Source organism: Phoxinus phoxinus (assembly GCF_949152265.1).
Source record: "Phoxinus phoxinus genome assembly, chromosome: 3".
In the NCBI taxonomy this organism is placed as follows: Eukaryota; Metazoa; Chordata; class Actinopteri; order Cypriniformes; family Leuciscidae; genus Phoxinus; species Phoxinus phoxinus.
In genome coordinates, this window is record NC_136878.1 from 47,108,528 (window position 1) to 47,118,527 (window position 10,000).

A 10,000-nucleotide genomic window follows, 5' to 3' on the forward strand; every position below is an offset into this window, starting at 1 on the left:
GTTGAAGATCTTGCAGATGTTCCTGATATATCTGCGTCCGGCTCAGGGAAGGCTGATGGCATCAGTGCACGGATCTCTCCTTGAGAAGGTCTATGACCCCGGGTCACGGTAAATGTCACGAAGGCCTGAGTCAGCACTGGACGCTTTCGGACTCGCGCGCGGGCTAATTATGGGGATTTCTCTAGGACTCCGCGGCATGCGGGACTGTCTTTACCGCACACTAACTGGTGTGAATATGGCGTTATATACTGGGGAAACTGGAGAATATGGGGCAAAAGCTCATTTATTTCAGTAATTCAACTTAAAAGGTGAAACTAATATATTATATAGACTCATTACATGCAGAGTGAGATATTTCAAGCCTTTATTTGTTATAATTTTGATGATTATGGATTACAGCTTATGAAAACCTTTTCACAATCTATTTTTGAATTTGGGGTTTTCATAAGCTGTAATCCATAATCATCAAAATTATAACAAATAAAGGCTTGAAATATCTCACTTTGCATGTAATGAGTCTCTATAATATATTAGTTTCACCTTTTAAGTTGAATTACTGAAATAAATGAGCTTTTGCACCATATTCTCCAGTTTCTCCTGTATATGCTTGTCAAATGAAGCTTCATGAGATGCACATATTTCAGAGAACTGTTGATCATTGATTTAATTTTAATTTTAAACTTCAATAGTGAAATGCAAAATTTATAGCCAAGAAACTTTAAACTTGTCATTAAAACATATCATGTGATGGGAACCAACAACGCCGCATGCATTTAGGCAATATTTCTATTTATAACGCATGCACTTTAAATTCACAATAATGTTTTAGAATTTAAAATTATTATTATTATTTTTACATATAATGAAAATTAATTGCCAACTGAGACAAAAAGGTGAGGAAAAATACCAAGTAAAACACATTTTTAAATATGTTCATCTGTATATGTTAATATGCGTGATATTTACAGTTCAGAGTTATTAACTACAGTATGCGTGTCATTCCCTGGAAACGCTGCAGTTTGTGTCCCGATGACGTACAGCTTGTGTAATTAATTGGATACTTAACGTCATTATTTGATAGATTTCAATGTTTAGCGTGTCGTGCAAAACACATTTAAAAATAAAACATTGGTTTTAGTTTTAAATGTTTGTTCTACATTGGAATATCAGCCAATACGGCCACTTCTCAAAGCATACATTACATAACAATATAAATAAATGAAAAATATTGCTGCTTATGACTCATTCTGGCTATACAAAGCTGAAACTTGAGATTTGAAAACGCATTATTAAAATACTATAATATATGAATAGATATATTTACAGATATTAATATTAAAGCATACATTTTAATATAAACTCCAACAAACTGACCAATTTTACATATATATATATATATGATATATTAATAAATATACACTGTAAAAAAAATGTTGGTTTAACTTAAAAAAGCAAGTTACCTTGCCTTAAAATTTTGAGTTAATTTACTATAGTTAATACTAGTAATACGAGTTAATACTACTATAAATTTGAGTTAATATAATAAAGACGAATGGTTTAATAAACAGAAACTCAAAATAGTATGTTATCTTCACACATTAGTTATCGAAGTTGATTTGACAAAAGATGAAAAGTTGTGATAACAAATCATGAAAATATTTTTTTACAGTGTATATGATATTAATTTAATATAATTATATATATATATATATATATTCATTAAAATTTGAAATGAAACATGACTAGACTTGTGCCTTCAGCAGCATTATATATATATATATATATATATATATATATATATATATATATATATATATATATATATATATATATATATATATATATAATGCTGCTGAAGGCACAAGTCTAGTCATGTTTCATTTCAAATATTGAAATATAAGGATGTTACTTTTAAAACTGCATATTTATTTGTGTTATTAAACATTTTGTGTTTTATTAACCATTTTCTCAGACCCGTTTGATCCACTGCCGTCAGGATCACATGTGCACCAGAATTACTGAAAGGTTAGGATGGACTTAGATTATGTAACATTTTGTAAATGACTTTGAGTTTTGGTTTCTCGAGAGCGTGAGTGAGACGGGAAGGCACAGATGCTGGAGTTGAACTGTGTGATGAGAGTGTCTATATAAAGCTGAGTGTCGGCAGCAGCTGCTCGATGCTCCAGTCCTCACACTGATCAACTCCTCATCATCATCTCAGTCACGCACATAACATCCTGCATTTGTCAATAATTATTTGTTTTTATCATCACAGTGACATTTTCCCATGATTGCTTTAAAAATAGAGCATTTCTTAAACTTTTGATGCCCAGGAAGTGACATCATATGCTCATTTCCTACAGAATATACCTGGTAATCTCAGCATGTTGTCAATTTTCATTAAAATTGTGTTAATTTGCCAAGTTAAGATGATTAAACAACTAATTATTGTTAATAGAAGTTAATGGATAGCTACAAAGTAACATTTACTCCTATATAATATAATATAATAAGTTAATTTAAATATTGTAAATAAATGTAATACAAATACATAAACATGTATATATACTTATACTTATATAATATATGCTGTAGAAACATAAGTTGCAAAAAAACGGTTTCAAAAATGGCAGATGTCATATGTAATAAATGTAAAATAACATTTAATGAAGTAACAGTGACATAATATTTTGTTTATGAACAACATAGTACTTACTATAAAGTTATAGTTAATTTAAATATTGTAAATAAATGTAATACAAATATATAAACATGTATGTATGTATATATATATTATTTTTGTATTATTTTATTTTTTTAAAGCTGTAGAAAGTTGCAAAAAACTATAATATCAAATATTATATATATATATATAGAATATCATACTTATAATATATATATATATATATGCTGTAGAATCAAGTTACAAAAAAAAATGGCAGATGTCATATGTAATAAATGTAAAATAACATTTAATGAAGTAACAGTGACATAATAGTTCGTTTATGAACAACATTTTCTGCTTTCAAGCCAAGTTCATGAAAAGCTTCGGTTCGGTACAATAAGTCTGAGTACTTTCTATAAAGTTATGGTTAGGGTTTAGTTTAGAGTTAGTTTCTTGTAATTATGCATAATATACTGTTATTACTATACGTGTCGTTGCATGTCACTATACGACACGTCACCTTAAAATAAAGTGTTACCAAGCTAATTTTTAGGAACGCCAGCAGATTAAATTACTCGCATGACCTCATAAATCAACATTTAGAACGAGCTGCATGTGTTTTAATGCGTCATGTGACCCGTCTGTGGACATTAATACGGGAAACCTCCATACCGTCCTGTCATCTAGATTCATATCCGACAGACCGACTGACCGGGCGCTAAAAAAAGATGTTCCCTTGCAGCAGCTGTCGATCACACTCGTACGCAGAAAGCTGACAAAGGGGGTTTTTATGCTGCAAAAAACATTTTTCTTGGTTCCCCCAAAGAACCGTTCTTAAAGTCCCCTGTAGTCAATCACTTTATCCCTTAAAACTCATCTTTGATCACCAAAATTACATATTTAAATAAAAAAATCATGCCTTAAAATATCTTGAATGTAACTCGACACCCTCGCCTCATTTAGTATGTGCAGTTCTATGAATATGCAAATGAGCTCCGCCTCCACTCACTCACTCAGCTCAGAGATCCACTCGTTCACTCACATAAACATATAAACAACATTAAAAACTTGATTTTCACCACTTTAAATGAACAATTTTGTCGTAGTTTTTCCACTTTAAGTGCGATAAAAAGATTCCACGGAAGTTCCCGGGTTCTTTATGGGACCATTAAAGCCAATAAAGAAGCTACAAGCCTTTAAATATTCCCAATCCCGACGGGGGGAAAAAAAACGCAGGATGTTGGTCATTTCCGCTGTTGCCATAGCGACAGTGTGTCGCGCCGTAGCTTTAAGAGAGCGGCTCTGTTTGTTTGTTTGTTTGTTACGTAAACAAGGTCGTGTTTACAATAGAGAAGACCATCAGTGTTTGTTCCTCTCGGCGGACGTGAGATCGTGCTCTCGGGATAAAGCGTCGTGAACGTGTCCTGTTTGACATTGCAGCTGTACAAACACAGGACTGACTGATTCTCATGCTACAGCAAGACCTTAAAGAGCTTAACTCACACACACACACACACACACACACACACACACACACACACACACACACACTAAAGCCAATCTCATTCACTCGCTGCACTTCCTCTCCACTGACCTGTCTCTCTCTCTCTCTGTGTGTGTGTGTGTGTCCGGCTCCGTGTGTGTGACCCGCTGCACGCCAGCCCTCCTTCGCTCAACGCTGCTTTATATAGACGCACGGCATTCTGGGAAGACGTAGGGCTGCTGGGAGGGACTGGAGGAATGCAGGGATGGATCAGGATTGGCTCCTTCTCGCTTCATGATGTCCATCTCTGGCTCTACACCTTCAGTTGCGTTAAAAATATATAAAAAAAAATTTTTTTTTTTCTTGTCAGTGGGACAAAATGTCTGTCTATCATAAAAACACACTGGTCAAGCACCTAATAATTCTGACCAGTTCATATGTGGTTCACGAGGAGGTTTGTCCACCCTGTCACATGACATTAACAATGCAACAGGGTGGACGTGTTAAGCTCATTACTAGATAGAGTGGAGACGGGGCTCATTTGCATATTCATTGAACCGCGTATACTAAATGAGGCAAGGGTGTCGAGTTACATTCAAGATATTTTAAGGCATGAAGAGCTTATTTCAAGGGAAAAAAAACGCTTAAATTTGTCATTTTGGTGATTAAAGATGAGTTTTAAGGGATAAAATGATTGATTACAGGGGACTTTAAACTGTTAAAACTTTAGACTAGGAAAGAGCAACACACTTGCAGAAGATTTACATTTGAGAAGAAATTTAATAGCTTTTAAAATCTATTTGTTTTTAAAAGAAGCACACATTTACACATAGCCGGATATTTAGAGAAACAAATATTTCTCCCCCTCCGTTTTCAATAATAACATCGTGCACACAACCCGCATAAATACGCCGTCGAGCGCCATCATAACTATGCTAAACCTATGGGCGGCAGTGTAGGGAGAAGGATAAAGCCATGCAAGCCAATCAGAATCCTCAGAATCGACAAGAGAGAACCTAAAACCCCGTTTCTCCCAGTTGACACGACAACATATAACCGGCGTTTTCAGAAATCTCCACTTTGGCCGGAGTTTTTAGAAATGATCGTTTTCTGGGATAAAAACGGCGTTTTCGTGTAAATGACAGGCCAAAACGCAGAGAAATATCTGCGTTTTCCCATCGTGTAAACGGGGCCTATGTCCGGTATAAATCGACACAACAGGGTGGACATGTTATGTTTTACACTATAGAGAAGTCTTCTAAATAAAAATGAGAAAAGGAGAGACAGTTTTACCTCCATGGAAATGATGTCAGTTCTAGCAAGTCATGTGATTTAGTGAATATGTTCCCCTGTAGTCAATCATTTTATCCCTTAAAACTCATCTTTGATCTCCAAAATGACATATTTAAACATTTTATCCTTGAAAAATGCCTTAAAATATCTTGAATGTAACTCGACACCCTTGGCTCATTTAGTATGCGTGGTTCTATGAATATGCAAATTAATATGCAAATGTTTTTGAGACCGTCTTTGGTTCACTGCAGTTTTAAGCAGAAAATACTCAGCAATGCTGTCGACTTATGAACTTACACATGGTGTGTGTTAAAGCAGATTAATAACACCACATACACACATAAACTACATTAAAAACTGGATTTACACCACAGGGGGACTTTAAGATTTAAGATTTAGATTTAACAAACTTTGATAGTTCTCTGACTATTGAACATATGAACATATTACAGGAGTTTCAGGCATGATGACGTGATATACTGTTCAAAATACATAAATTAATACTTTAATATATCAAGGATGCATTAAATTGATCAAAGTTTACAGTAAAAACGTGTAAGAAAATATTATATTTAAACTAAATGCTATTTTAACTTTCTAATCATCAAAGAATCCTGAAAAATTAAAAATGGATCACAAATATGACATTTTTCAACACTGATAATAATCATAAATGTTTCTTGAGCATCAGATCATCATATTACACTGATTTCTGAAGGATCATGTGACACTGAAGCTTTTATCACAGGAATAAATTATACTTTACTATATATTCACATAGAAAATATATTTTTACAGTATATATATATATAAATAATTTCTCTGTTGAAAAAGATGAGAGCTTAATATAATTTTCATCAACATTTTATTAAAAGCAAGGGATTCATTCCCATGTCCATGAACAGGAAATAAATATAAAACATTTATGTACATCGGGGCGATGGCTTTTCAAAGGCGTTCACACTCATTCACACACTATTACAACACAATTCAGGAAATATCTGTTAAACCAGGACTAATTAAATATATTTATTTAATCATTTACCGTTACATTTGTAACTAATACAGTTCTGAATTTAACTTCATTATGAATCTAATACATATTTCCACTATTCCTGATATTTTTTGAGTACCGGTATTAGAAACGAGGGCTAGTTTTAGTTACAACCATCATGCATCAGTAGAAACATTATTAATCAATATGAATCAGCCGTTCAGCTTCTTAAAATAAAAGTAACTTAATAAATATTAAAAAAATTATACATAATGCATTAGACTTCTTAAAATAAAATAAAAGTATGGCCTTTGCTTATTTCTACCACAAGATGGCAGTGAGTAGACTTAAAGTATTTTAATTCCCTCCCAAATAAACTATTAAATGTGCACAAATTGCTCTACTTGAACATCAAAATGACGTTTAATTAATTTAAAACATTAGTCTGCTGATCATTGGCCACAAATGACTAACATATTGAGCGACTAAAGCAATCAATGTCCAAACTCTCCAAACTAAAGAGTGGGAACTGGAGTTTCCATGAACATTCACATACTTACATTTTCCCACAATACTTAAAAACTCTTCACATTTTTTTTTTTCTTTACAAATATTTCTCAACACTTTCAATAAATACATCAGTTACAATATCTTGGAGCCAGAGAGAGTTACGCAGCCCTGTACTGTCGGTCAGCGGCAAGATGGACGACACGGAAAGCCCAACAAATGCACTTGCGATTAAGAAGGTCAAAGATACAGCGGCACTAGTGGAAATACTGTCAACACACACACACACACACACACACACACCAGAACAACACTGCTGGAGCGCTCAGAAAACACAATATTAAAGAATACAATCAGAGTCTGCAGGATTCTGTCGTTAAGGCGAGAGACGCGTGATGATGATGATGATGAAGAGTTAATCTGAACGACGGGGCGAAGTCACTCACGCTTTATTACAGAACATTTCACTGATGTTCCCATTAAAAACATTATTTCCATCATTTTTTTAGACTGTCTCACACATGAATTATGTTGAATATCTGTCAGCTGTTAAAGTTAACCCCTTAAGCGGCACCCCTTTTTTATTGAAAATGCACATTCTGAACTTAAATGGTTGTAATTCAAGAATGTTTTGGAATATAGATGTAAGATTGGTCTTGTTTTAAAGAAGACATTTGGCAGATTTTTGTAGAAATGTAATAAATTAAGAAAGTTAAACAGAAAAAAAGTTATAGAAGTTTGAGTTTATGAAAATGTACAATGTTAAAAATTCATATTTTATATAAAATATATATTTTAAAAAATGCAAAAAAATCAAAGCAAAAAAAATCTGAACAAGTTGTGTTTAAAAATTTAGGCTGATACCTCAGAAAATAAGCTTTCAATGAGATTTAGTTTGGGCGCAGTACCAAACTTTTCATGTTCATTTTTAATGTTAGCGTTATCGGTCTGAGAAGATAATTTGTCCGATATATTAAAGCCGAAATATAATGTATTATTTCCTTCAGCTGAGACGCTTCAGATGCGCACTGATCAACATGATGGGTTTGAACTACTTGAAATATGAATGGAAAAAGATAAAATACAGTTCAGTGCAACATTTCATCGCAAGTCTGTCATATCGGCTTCATAAAATTATGAGAAGTTCATAATTGTGTGTTTGGGACGTGGCTTTTAAATGTTGAAACTTTTGTTTTTGTAATCGGGCTCTCAAAATTATATACAAATTTGGATTTAGATTTATCGGCCAATATATCGGTTATCGGCTTTCAAATATAACAAATTATCGGTTATCGGCTTTCAAATCTAAAGAATTATCGGTTATCGGCTTTCAAATATAAAGAATTATCGGTTATCGGCTTTCAAATCTAAAGAATTATCGGTTATCGGCTTTCAAATCTAAAGAATTATCAGTTATCGGCTTTCAAATCTAAAGAATTATCGGTTATCGGCTTTCAAATCTAAAGAATTATCGGTTATCGGCTTTCAAATCTAAAGAATTATCGGTTATCGGCTTTCAAATATAAAGAATTATCGGTTATCGGCTTTCAAATATAAAGAATTATCGGTTATCGGCTTTCAAATCTAAAGAATTATCGGTTATCGGCTTTCAAATCTAAAGAATTATCGGTTATCGGCTTTCAAATCTAAAGAATTATCGGTTATCGGCTTTCAAATCTAAAGAATTATCGGTTATCGGCTTTCAAATATAAAGAATTATCGGTTATCGGCTTTCAAATCTAAAGAATTATCGGTTATCGGCTTTCAAGTATAAAGAATTATCGGTTATCGGCTTTCAAATCTAAAGAATTATCGGTTATCGGCTTTCAAATCTAAAGAATTATCGGTTATCGGCTTTCAAATCTAAAGAATTATCGGTTATCGGCTTTCAAATCTAAAGAATTATCGGTTATCGGCTTTCAAATCTAAAGAATTATCGGTTATCGGCTTTCAAATATAAAGAATTATCGGTTATCGGCTTTCAAATCTAAAGAATTATCGGTTATCGGCTTTCAAGTATAAAGAATTATCGGTTATCGGCTTTCAAATATAAAGAATTATCGGTTATCGGCTTTCAAGTATAAAGAATTATCGGTTATCGGATCGATATCAGTTTTATGCAATACCCCAATTTTGCACATAAGTTATATTGGCAGCTTTAGATGGAAACACAGATAATGAGGCCTAGGATCAAAAAGGAAATACAAAACCTGAGCTGACTGAGAGAAAAAGATTGAATCCAATATTGGTGATAACGAGAGATTAAATTATGAGAAGTGTATAATTGTGTGTTTGGGACGTGGCTTTTAGTGTTGAGCCTTTTGTTTTTGTAATCGGGCTTTCACAATTATATATAAAAAGCTATTATTTATCAGCCAATAATGAGGATTTAGATGTATCGGCCAATATATCGGTTATCGGCTTTCAAATATAAAGAATTATCAGTTATCGGACAGATTTTTCATATCGGTGCATCCATAGTTTTATGCAATACCCCAATTTTGCACATAAGCTAACACAGATAATGAGGCCTAGGATCAAAAAGGAAATAGAAAACCTGAGCTGACCGAGAGAAAAAGATTGAATCCAATATTGGTGATAACGAGAGATTTACAAGCGAGATAAAGCACAAGGGTTAATTAACAACTAACCGATTCCCAGTGAATTCGCCCAGTTATTCACATTAATATAAACTATCACTGCAAAAAATGCTCTTCTTACTCAGTATTTGTGTCTTGTTTCCAGTCCAAATATATAAAAATCCTTAAATCATGATGCATTTACTAGACGAGTAAAATGCCATACGATATTATATCTTGTTTTCAGGGGAAATAAATCAAAAATTAAGTGATTTGTTGCTTAAAACAAGCAAAATTAACTACTAACGGGGTAAGAAAAATGATCTAGTTTCTGTTTGATTTAAGATTATTTGATTTATATCCCCATAAACAGGACGTAATATCGTATGTAATTTTCCTCCTCTAGTAAATGCCTCTTGCTTTAAGGATGTTTGGACTGGATCGGGACAGAAACACTGAGTGAGAGAGCAGTTGAGCAT

At 33.2% G+C, this 10,000-nt stretch overlaps 2 protein-coding genes across 4 annotated transcripts in view; both read right to left on the reverse strand.

The window, feature by feature from the left end:
- ak1 (adenylate kinase 1) overlaps window positions 1-4,350 on the reverse strand; it is a 23,931-nt gene extending 19,581 nt beyond the window's left edge. Inside the window, exon 1 of one of the 2 annotated variants that reach the window (XM_079606522.1) lies at window positions 4,260-4,350. The gene's annotated coding sequence lies outside the window, so the exon portion shown is untranslated. The remainder of the gene's footprint in view (window positions 1-4,259) is intronic. The other variant, XM_079606523.1, reaches the window with a different exon arrangement.
- A 2,691-nt stretch (window positions 4,351-7,041) lies between these two features.
- gpsm1b (G protein signaling modulator 1b) overlaps window positions 7,042-10,000 on the reverse strand; it is a 49,967-nt gene continuing 47,008 nt past the window's right edge. The window contains exon 14 of one of the 2 annotated variants that reach the window (XM_079608783.1): window positions 7,042-10,000. This exon is cut by the window's right edge and continues 271 nt beyond it. The gene's annotated coding sequence lies outside the window, so the exon portion shown is untranslated. The other variant, XM_079608784.1, reaches the window with a different exon arrangement.